The sequence below is a fragment of the Marmota monax genome, unplaced genomic scaffold (assembly GCF_021218885.2).
Source record: "Marmota monax isolate L192 unplaced genomic scaffold, Marmota_monax_Labrador192_F-V1.1 WCK01_AAM20220418_F8-fsc00002, whole genome shotgun sequence".
NCBI classification, from domain to species: domain Eukaryota; kingdom Metazoa; phylum Chordata; class Mammalia; order Rodentia; family Sciuridae; genus Marmota; species Marmota monax.
Genome location: NW_026693571.1, coordinates 20,385,845 through 20,398,458, shown reverse-complemented (window position 1 = coordinate 20,398,458; position 12,614 = coordinate 20,385,845).

The following is a 12,614-nucleotide window of genomic DNA, read 5'->3' as shown; positions in this document are numbered from 1 at the left end:
ATCAGAGTGAAAGACAATGTTGGCAAGGAATTAGGAAGAAACTAAATACAAAGTGCGACAAGAATGTATTATTCTTCCCAATGTGAAAAGAAAACACAAAGAGTAAGAAACACTGATTACTAACTCAAGTCTTCAAGTTTTTACCATTACAGACTGTGAATCTGATAATCTAGTGATATCATTTAATATAATTTAATCTTGAGCTGTATGATAGTCTTATCCATTTAAATCTTGAAAAATCGGATTTTCACCTTTAATCCCCCAGTATATTTGTGGCTCAAGCTTACAGACAAGTCACCATAGAAGCATTCTATATGCTGTGGCTTTATGCCATCTAACATCTCTTTTAAAGAAAAGGACCTAATCAGTTATATTTAATACAGAAAAAAAAACTTCACTAGAAGTCTCACCATCATTTCTTTCATATGTCATAATAATTTAAGTTTTAGAGAAAAATACAGCTTTTTGTCTAAATAATAATAGCATACAGCAATCTGCTTCCATCTACTTACTTTCTTTCAAACAACTCAAAGGGTTTTCAGGAATATTACCTCATTCCACATTTTTGGAAGTGTAGATTTCAGGACCATTTATTCTCTGGAAGAATTCCTATAACATTTCTATTTTCATTGTTTCTAAATAAGACAACTGTCTTATCTCCTATTACCAAAAATGACATAATATTTTGCTTTTAGCTCCCTTTTCTTCCCCAATACATTGTTACCCAGTATAATCTTCTGCCTTTTATAGTAGTCCTGGGACTATATCACCATACCATCTTGTTAAGTCTTCCACAGGAACAAATCTCTCTTTGAGAATCAGCTCCCTGCTTTCTATATTTTGACCATTATCTATTTCCTACTGGATAATCTAGTCAAAGTCAGTGAGTGACATAAAATGAAATCTTGTGGTAGATTGACTATTTTAAAATTGGTATTAAGGTATTCTATATATTTTTAAATTTAAAAATGAAATTAAAGTTTGTATTTTTCCATACCTCGGGGAATATAAAATACGCTGTCGCTTTTCCTTGGTCTAGCCACTCAGGATACCCAAGCCTCACTCTTCTATGTTGTAGAGAGGGGTAACAGTGAATGGGAGAGCAGTGTCTAAAACTGGGGTCTTTGATGACTTCATGGCTGTGGCATGTTTGGTGCCTTGGAAAGTTTCTGTGCAAAGGTGCAGGATGCTTTGTTGCTGTGGTAATAGCTTCCATGAGGAGGCTGTGTGCTAGAGTCTTACCAGAGTCTTATCAGCCTTGACCTTGATCTCAGGCACACAGCTCCTGGGAATAAAGGAACTCTTTTGCTAGACAACCACAATGTTTCACCAGCTCTTCTATTCCTGAACCTACCTGAATAACAGTAATTTTAAATAATGGACTTTCTTGAGAACTATACAAGTCTCCTAACAATGCACATTGCAACTGAGGAAGATAACTGTGAAATTAGCTGCATAATGTTGCTAACTCTGAAACCTTCATGAATGCAAAACATAATGCTTGCATAGTCTGATTAATGAGACCTATATAAATAAGATTGCTTGGTATAGTGCTTTAGACCTACTAGTCCATCAGAAAGCAGTACTCCACCCAATCCCAGCTGGCATCTTCAAAATCTGAGTACGTGGGTCTTTATTTTTCTAGTCTCCCATTGCCCCTCACTGGAACCTGCTAGTGTGGCCATGCTGGTCATGGCACTATGTATTCAGCATACACATGATATGTGGAAAAGGAGAATTTTCTATCCATCTCCTGTGTGGATGGAATGTAACCAAGAAATCTAGGCTTCACTTCACTTCCCAAGTGACTTTCAGGGCATGTTGTCAAGAAAATTAGAAAAAAATAAGTTTTTTTTTTTTTTTTCTGTCTGGAAACTTATAACTTTTCTAAATTTCATTAGAATGTATTCTGTTTGAGAACAGGCAAAAAAGGGGTAGATGATGACAAATTAAGCTCCAAAAAGGAAGGAAGGAAGGCAAGCAATCTGGTGTTATTAATGTGAGAGCTGTCAGGAAGTGAGCTGGTAATAACAGGAAGAGATAGTGCTTTTTTCAAGCCTGAACTTAAAGCTTCAATGGTAAGCAGGGAAATGACATTTACATTGAGATGTAAATTGCAGTCAGTGACACTGCTCATTTATGTAATATGGGTTTATTTTGGATTTTGGAAATATAAATTGAAACCTTGTGTTTTCTCTTAGACTCACTGCACAGAAAGTAAAACTTAAGCTTTGTCCCTGATATTTCAGGAACATGTAAAGACCATTCCACTGTCTAAATATGAGTATTTATACTGTGCAAAAGGGGCCTGCTTAGGACCAATCTAAATCAGTAAGATTATTTTCAGTTCTCTTAGAAGACCATTGCTTCTAAGGCAGTGGTAAATCTATACTACAATAAAGTATGTATCATGTAGATACTTCTCTTTGATCCCTAAGTATTAAACACAATTTTGTACCCCAGGGACTAGTGATGCATTTCTCAGACCTAGAAGACTGAAAGTACTTGAAATGTCCTTTCATTTCACTTTCATTCTCCTGATACAACTAGATGATGGGTTTTAAAGCTGTTCCCAGAAGCATCTTTCCATTGCAGGACCATAGTAATTCTCCATTAGGTGCCAGCAGATCAAATCACCCCATTGCTTTTCCTACTTTGGCACTCTGGGTGGTTTAGGCAAGTCTCTCTCTCTCTCTCTCTCTCTCTCTCTCTCTCTCTCTCTCTCTCTCTCTCTCTCTCCTGCCACAATAAATATCTTCCCAAATGGCATGGTACTCTTCCCACTATATCTTAACCATAATCAAGATGGTGAATTCACTCACCTAACTAGTATTAAGCCATCATCATAAATTAGACATTTTTCTGGACACTAGAAATTAATAATAAAGACAGATTCTTTGGTATTGAGTTTATCTCTAAGAGAGACTATCAACAAATATATGCTAGATGGCAATGACTATTCTGGCGGAAACCAAACAGGTTAATACATGATGACCATGTAAATTCTCATGCAAAATGAGGGAAATTTTAACACAAAAGGAAGAGTGAGCATTTATAATAACCTGAAGATCACAGGCATAAATCAGAAATGCTCCATGAAGACTAGGGAGTAGACTCATCTTTGGTGAAGGAGGTGAAACACATGTTGTATCAATTCCTGGGGTCTATACACCTGAAAGTTAGGGAGCTAACAAACAATATCAAGTATCAGGGACTGTTTAAAGCATATTGGCCATAATAATTCATGTCATTATTGTGGGCCAAACTATATGTGCCTTGATCAGACAAACTTCATTTTATTCTGAGACTCCATCTCATATAAGAAATGTTTTTCCCACATGAAAACTCTGCTTCTGTAATTCACATCTTGCTTAGTACACCCTGTTTGGCAACACATTGCAGCTGAAAAAATGTTTCTTTCATTCTGTGTAATAAAGAACTCCCAGATGTGGGTTATTCTAACCCACTTCCTATGTTGCTATGGTTTTAACTTACGGGTAACCTGTGGGTTTTGGTTATAAAAATGTACCTTACCTTCTGCAAAGGGTCAAAGGTTGCAGAGGCAACATGCTTGCTGCCCTTTCAACCCACCAGTGAATAAAGTTTCATGCCCTTCTTCAAGACTGATCCAGTGATTTATATCAAATGTGCCACAACATAATCCTCATCCTAACATTATGAAGTAGAAGCTATTATTTTAACTCTGTGAGTGAGGAAGAGAGGGTTGAGAGTAGGGTTCCCCCCAAAAAAGTTCTTCTCACATCACCTCCTAATTCTCTTACTTGCTATGTATTCCTTTCTCCTGAAGTGCCCAGGCCTAATGTTTCCCCCTCAAGGAGGCCTCTTCATGTGAATCAATAAGAAACTATACTCATTATGACATCCAAATGTGGGAGCTAAAATAAAAAGACTGAATTCTGACTGACCACCGTGCTTATGAACTGGAGAACACCCTTCTCGTGGATCCTCCTTGGCAATTTCAATGTGTGGGTGAAACCTCTGGTGTTTTGGCCACAAAATTATGCACTTTACACTTACCCCTCTGTGCTGATATTCCTCAATATCATATTTACAATTTTATTCATATTTATTATATTAAGAGAAATGTAGTCTACTTTCCCAGGCTTAGTTACCCTTTTCTTTAAGAATTTTCAAGCAATGATATACAAACTATGTCCTCTAAGTATGAATTATTTTAGAAGTTTATTCTCCTAATTAGATAATAAGAAATTAATATATGCTTTACACATATGAGTCAGTGAACATTAGATTATTTTCCATAATTAAATCAACAAAACACAACATGCAACTGGATGGATGTGTAACAGGAAGCAATTTATACATGAATCACTGTATTATACAATTTTTGCTATAAAATTAACAGCAATGTTTATAGACAATGTGAACTAAATAGCTAATAAGCAATCAAAATAAAAAGTTCAAGATAAAGCCAATAATGAGATGTTGGCATTATAATTATTCTGATAATATGTACTGTCACAATGGTATTATAACATGGGTTCAAGAATATTTTATGGTGTCAGTTTTTATTGTTATAGTTCTTCTAGAAAGTAGTTTGACAAAAATTTTCAAAAACAATAACACAGAGTCCCACAACCTAGAACCAGGGAAAGAATTTTAAGGAAAATAAATAAATGATGGATAAATTTATTGTTATAAGTAAAAGCTGGAAATAAGATAAAGACCCATTTCCAAAATAAGGAGATGAATTAATTAATTCAATTACATCAATTCTATTAAATATTTTGTGAAAAATAAAAATATTATTTTTAAACTTATATGCCAAAAAATGAAAAGTAAACTCATGTAGAATTATCAAATTAAAGAAGAGTAAACTCTCATTTGCTATATAAATACTTTTGTGTAAACATGGATATTCATGGTGATTGGAAGAAAAATGACAAAAATGAGAATAAAACAGATTTATTAGAATTATAGTTTTTCAAGTTATTTTAATGTTTCACTATTATCAGAAGATTGCACAATAGAATTTTTTTAGAAGAAATCCCTGAGCACAGGACTTAGTGATGCTTTCTTAGAGTTACTAGAGAGGTGATTTATAATCTTTAGTATTCTAGAGGCTATGTAAAATAAATGGTGCCCTTTTATATTATACTTGGCTTGATATAAGGTCTTATTTATTCTTTACCCATTTTAAACTTATACAGAATGAATTGGAGAAAAGGACAAAACTGAGTAGAAATATTGTTAAAAATCTTTGACGAAATTTGTAATGAGTGTAGACTCTGATGAAGTGATTTCACAAGATTATTTTTCAAGTAGAATCCATTGCTTGACATCCAGTTCATTTGTGTATTTTGAGGGATGTCCAGAAAATGTGCTGTTGCTTTGCAGAGAAATAGATCTATGATACTGAGATAAATGTCTATGGTAGTTCTTCACTGATAAAAGTTGAAGGTTATTTGTGCCCTCCAGCTCAGTTTTAAATTAATCACTCTGAAGCATGAAACTCTGATACCTTTCATTCATTATAACTCTTCAAGTTGAAACTACATGAATGTATTTATATAAAATTACTAATTCTTTGTAAAAGGAAGATATATTAACAAAAAAGTAAGATCAGTTAAAGGAATGAAATAAGAAAGTTAATAAATTTTAAAAACATCCTTGCATAAAGATTATAAATTTTATCATCTTTTTAATGTTTGAAAAATACCATGTATATATATGCACATTAAAAAAAATGCTGCCTTATCTGTGTTGTATAGTAAATTTAAAAAGTACTTTCTGCTATTTCCCATTCTGAAAAATAACAAATTAAGGGACATGTAAACCTGTGAATGGAAAATTTAGTCCAGATATGTGTAGATGTGTTTAGGTGCTTCGAAAAAAATATTCAATATGTTTATGTTTGAATATGGATATTGTTTGGTTCAGAAAACATGTTAAACTTATACAAATTTTAGTTTAAGGCTTATAGCCTTTGAGGTGTCTTATTTTCCAAGTTTTACTAAACTTTGTCAGTTTCAGCAAAGCCACAGCAAGATGAATAATGATTAATGATCCTCTACACCAAGTCTTTGAGCAGATTTTATGAAGATAGGAGGCAGAAAAAATATACCCTTTTTCTGATTTGAAAGTCTTAGGTGAAAAGAGCATTTCATAAAATTTATTTTTATTGGTGCATTATAATTATTCATAATAGTGAGATTCGTTGTGACATATTTGTATATGCCTATGATAGAACAATATAATTTGATCAGTTTTGAAGCCAGTCTTGTATTATTCATCTGGCCAAGAGCCTGGAGGGAGGTCCTCTAAGGGACTTACTCATTCAGATAATCATTTGAGGCCAATTTGTTTTTGATGACTCCTTGTTTACATTAGTAACCCAACCACTCAAGTCTTGTTTCTAAAGTGATTATTAATATCACAGGCACATATTTTGCCGATCCTTTAACCAATATTGTTTATGTCCACAGCCTGGGTTTGGGAAATTGGGGCAGGGAAAGGAGTAAGAGTTAAACAGCTTCCACTTCTGTTTTCATTCTTTGTATGCAGCCTTTTCCCAATAGTTACTAGTTCAATTAGGGCATTGTTAAAATACCTCCTACCTCAAAAGCTCAAAAACAAAATATTTGATAAGCACTCCTAGTGAAGTGAAGATCAACACAATAGTAACCATGGGAATGGACACCATGGAAACCTGTCAGAGTGCAGTGTGTGCCACTGGATGGATGTGTATCAGGAAACAATTTTTACACGTATCACTGTATTATACAATTTTTGCTATAAAATTAACAGCAATGTTTATGGACAATTTGAGCTAAATAGCTAATAAGCAATCAAAATACAAAGTTCACGATAAATCAATAATTTCGATATAATAGGACTAAGAGCTTTTTGATGTGTTTGCAATAAGCATGTAAGCTTTATTAACAAGAACATTTGCTTAGTATTCTATTAGCTTTTATTGCTATATTGATTGTGAAACTATAATAAAACCTTGTTGAGACTTTATAAGCAAATAAAATATACTAACAAATGAATCACCTAACACATGCTTGATCTGTGATGGCAACTATATATTGAAGGCCTTCACAAAAATATCTGGTCGATAAAAAAGCAGCTATTTTCTGAACACTGTATTAGGCACAAAGACATCATAAAATATGTAAATATATTCAACACAGTTTATATAGTATTAAATAGGTATTATAAAAATACATCTAATATTTCAAAGAATATGTTGTGACACATGACAATAAAGACAATGAATAATAGATGCATCATGATATTTGAATAATAAAAACATGTATAATAAGAAAGAATACATTTCAGCTAGGTTTTAATGAATAATTCTAATCTAAAGAAGTAAAAATGACAAAAGAAAGGCATTGAGAAACCCACAGAAAGTTACTTGATAGACTAAGAAGAGAATATTGAACTAAAAACTGAATGAGTAAAACTTACAATGTACTCTTAAGGAACATAGGTTAATTAAAAAGATAGGAAACCTAATATGGTTAATAAGAAAACACTAAAGAAGAAACCCCAAATACATAAAAATGGTTTCAACCTCATTATGAAGTGACAAATGAAATTAAAACAATAGTGAAAATCCTTTTTCAAACATTATCTTAGCAAAATATTGTAAAATTGTGAAAAAACAAATATTGTTGAGAAGTTGGGAACCAGGCATTCTGAGAATGAATATAAGCTAGTACGGTCATTTTGAGAACTAGTAGAACATGAGCTAAACTCTAGACCAAGGAGTTTACTTCTGGTTTCATACTTCAGAGAACTAGTACACAAGTGCAATATAAGCATTTTGTTGTTGTTTGTATTGCTTTCTAACAGCAGGGAGTTGCAAGTAAGTTAAGTGTCTGAATAGGGAACTTACAGAAGTGAATGAGGTACAATGGATAGAAAAACCTGAACTATCAGAAGCTTGAGGCAGTCATTCTGATGAACCTTAAACATATGCCAACAAATTTACTCCAAGGGAAAATACTCTCAAGTTTCTAGTACAATCCAATTAGTGTAAATTTAACCTACTTACAATAAAGCAGTAGTATACATAATTTTAATATTTTAGAAGTCTTAAATTTTTAACTATAATTTTAATTCATTGTAAATCTGCAAATTATCATTGTATATATGTACAAGATACAAAGTTATTGTTACACATGGTCCTAGGAATAGAACTTGTGTTAAGCCCTTGCCTCATATGTGTGAAGGCTTCTGTTCCCAGCATCATTAAAAATATATATATACATTATGAAATATTATTAACCAGGTTAATAATTATGTGTATAATCTCAAGTAACTATCACTTTTTCGTGGTGAGAATATTTGAAATTTATTGATTTAGCAAGTTGAAATATACAAAATACTATTATTGACTATAGTCACCACATTACGAAATATATCTCAAAAACTTACCCCACTTGTCTAACTGACTGAAATGCTGCACATTTTAATCAACATGCCTCCTTTCCCATATCTATCCCTGGTTGGAGCAACTACCATTCTACTTTCTGCTTCTATGAATCTGAGTTTTTAAGGTTCTCATACAAATGAGATCATGTGGTATTTGTCTTTCTGAGAATTATTCCCTGGATGTTCACCATATTGTCACAAATGATAGAATTTGCTTCTTTTAAAGGTTAATAATATTCTATTGTGTGGGGGGCATATGATATATGTATGTGTATGTGTACATACACACAGATATATGTATTATGATTTATTTATCTATTCATCAGTTGATGGACACTTAGTTTGATTCAACATTTTGCCTATCTTGCATAATGATATAATGAACATGGCAGATCTCTCTTCAATGCATTGATTCCAAATTATATATATTTTTTTTTCAGCTCTGGGATTGCTGGATCATATGATAGCACTATTTTTAGTTTTTTGAGTAATCCCCATGCTCTTTTACATAATGAATATACTTAATTTACATTTCTACCAATACTGTACAAATTTCCCCTTTCCTCCACATTCTGCTTAGCACTTATTATTTAATTACAAATTATATATAATTTTCAAAGATTCAGAGATATCCAGAGATAAATAATAAATAGTAGGAGGTACATGTGATGGAAAAAGAATAAATTGAAATCAACTTCTGAGATGAAAGAAAAATAAAACTTATGAGATATTTGCACAGACTAAGATGAAGGGGGCCATAAACTTGGAAGTACTTAACTTCCAACATAGTGTTTTCAAAAAAGGAAAGCCAGAGAGTCAGCATTCATGTTTTCTTCACATGCAGTTAATATTGTATGCCAAAGGAATAAAATTTGTTTTGATATTATCTTATATTTTTAACAAGTTTTTGTAAGATGACTGAAATCAGCAGGATTAGAAACCTAGTTGGAAGCCTAGAACTTTTGTGTTTTTGTTTTCTGAACTATATACTGGAGAAAGGAAAAACATACATATGTGGTAGGTAGAGAGCATTCACTGTTGAGAAGGCAATGGCTCTAAGGTGGAAGATGCTGAGAGCATTAGGCCAAAACTGACAGGAAGAGAGATTGCCTAACTTCTTCCAGGGAAATGTAGCTGAAAGCAGATTGACACAGTAGGTAGAAAAGTTGGAGCAGGTAAACCTGTGACTCTCTAGCGTTTCCACATGCACATTAAAGGTGAATACTGAGATTTCTGTGCTTCTGAGAAAACATCCATCTGTTACTTCTGAGTCTCAAACGGCTGTGCTGTTCTTGATTTAAGACACAAGTGGAAGTTCCCACCAGGTTCCGCTCACCCCCCAGGGTCTAGCATGAATGAGGGGAAAATAGTTTTCCATGTTGCATTTAGTCATCTTCTTAAGTGCAAAATAAAGACTGCTGAAGAAGGACAGGGAATGGGTAAAGGGGTGTAGGAAACATGTTGCTATTTTTTCTTTACACCCTCAAGTGGCAACGCTTTTATTTAAATTATTCTTTCCCTGCCCAATTTCTTTGGCTGAATCTTTGGAGAAGATAAATGCAAAGAGCCAGACTCCTGGAAGCAGTCACCATGAGATGATTGCCCAGGAGAAAGCAGGAGACTTATAGTCTGATTTGACATCCAGTGTGAGACAGAAGCTATAGCTCAGCTTTTCACTGATTCATGGGCATACACCAAGCTGAGCAGGTGGTTGATTCCTGTGGGAACCTTGCCTTAGTCATTTCAGGAAGCTGAGAGAGTGACACAGGAAGAAAGATCATGGAGTGTTGCTGATTTTCATATCAGTCTCTGAAACTGTTTTTCATGATTATCTTCTTTTAAATCACAGGAACAGATATGTTGTTGTCCCCAGCAACTTTAATCTAACTTCCTCAGGATGTTTGTTACTAGAACACTGGTATGAAGACCTACTTCATGATCCTACAGCTCTTTCCCTCCTCAAATCTATCCCCAAGGTATTTTGTGGGACATGAGAAAATGTTGGGTTGATGCTTTGATGAAGGGCATCAATGGGAAATGAACATAAGAGAGAATCCAGCATGTAAGTTATTATTTTGTGTGTGAAAATGAGAGACAGAGATCAAGAAATGGAAAAGTGTATGTAGTTGGGGAAAAGTGCCAAATTAATCTTATCATATTCTTGGAAAATAACTTTTAAAATAGTGTTTATTTTTTTTAAATTGTTGGGCATGGTGACACATACCTTTAATCCCAGGGGGCTTGGGAGGCTGAGGCAGGAAGATCCAAAGTTCAAAGCCATCCTCAGCAAAAGTGAGGTGCTAAGTAACTCAGTGAGACCCTGTCTCTGAATAAAATACAAAATAGGGCTGGGGGGGTGGCTAATTGGTGGAGTGCCCTTGAGTTCAATCCCTAGTATCCCCCCTAATAATAATAATAATAGTAAAATTAATGACAAGCAATATATCTTTCATTTGAGTGATTTTATTCATACATATTAATATATTGCAATATACTTCCCTTATTCCATTTTTGCATCTTTTTTCTTTTTTTTTCAACTATAAATTGTTTTTATTCTTTGAATGACCAGAATTCCTAACACTGTTTTAGTAGACTCTTATCATGTCACTATGAAGAGAGTCTGTTAAACAAAATATGAATTTGAACAGTCACCAAAAAAGCATTATAATTATTGACTTTCATGTGAGTTGCTTACAATTTTATACCTAATTACTATGCAGCACAATAATGATTATGTAGGCCATTAAATGTTTCATTAACATTTTATGTCTTTTATTTGATTAGTACAGCAAACTCTACTCATGTGTACTATGTGTTCATAGTTTATTAAAAGTGCAACCTGGTTTTCTGCCGATAGAGCTTGATCATCCTTAGTCTAGATATTTTCTCTCTCCTCTTTTGAGCCATATGTTGGAGCATAGCCGCCAGAAAGACTTGCCAGAAATTTCATGTGAATATAATGCAATAAAAGATGACTTAAAAGAGAAATTAATACTTTGGGTATTTTGATAAGTATTTTGAGTCTTTTGACATCTCAGTTCCAGAACTGCCTGGAATATAGCCCAAATGTGAATGTCCTCATTCTGGGTCATGCAAGTCAGTTAACTTGAGGGTGTATTAACTGTCTCCAAGCATACATGATTATGACAACAAATGTCCTTTCAGAACTCACAGAGATAAAGATAATTCATCCTAATGATATAATCTATAAGAACAATTTCCAATTATAACCAGTCAGCATGGACCAAACTGATGCAAAGTTCCCTGGGACCTTTACCATGTATGTGGGGACTTGGAAGTCTAATGCAATCCTGCTTTCAGTCAAAAGTCAAGAGGTAGACCTGAGTTTAGTCTCTAGAAATTTCCCTAGGACCACTAAGAGAACTGGAGGATACAGGGGTGCAGCATTCCTCTCTCTCTGAAAGTACCCATGCTTTCCTTTGAGAGTCGCCCCCTTTTCTCTTTTCCTATCTCTTTTAATAAATCCATGCCCTCTACTCTAAGTGACTTGTCTGAAATCTCTCTGGGATTATCTCAAAACCTGATGAGAGAGGACTGGTGTGGCTGCCCCAGCTCTGCCACAGACCCTTGCCCTGCAACATTAGGATATGTGAGTAGGTTTTAAAGTCTTGATAGCTTTTGGTAGCTAGTCTGTTTGTGAATTAAGAGAAAGCTGGTTTCAGGAAAAGGAAAAATGAATAAAGCAAACATAATAAAAAACAACGACAACAACTTCTCAAGACCCAGAAGAAAAGAAGAAACTAAGTTCAAAAAATAAGAAATAAATGGGCACATTCACTTCCTAAGGATTCCATAATATGGATCAGGAATATTGTACTAAATTCCCACCTTTTTAAAATACCTTCCTCCTACTTTGGTTTCTTCTTCAAGCTAATTTGAATGGTTTAATCACAAAAGTTATGAAGAAGATAGACAATCAGATTCCTTCTGATGAATTTAAGAATGATTTTTCTTTCATTCTTGTCTTATATTTGTTGTCTTCAACAATCTGAAGAGATCAAATCAATGCCTTGACTTTAAATTCACTGTCATTTCTTGAATCACGTCATCGTTCTCTTAAAGCATCTAAAGCATTACATAACACATAAACACACACACACACACACACACACACACACACAAAAAAAACTCAGATGATGCCAAAATGCAGACTTATATTTTTACTAGTG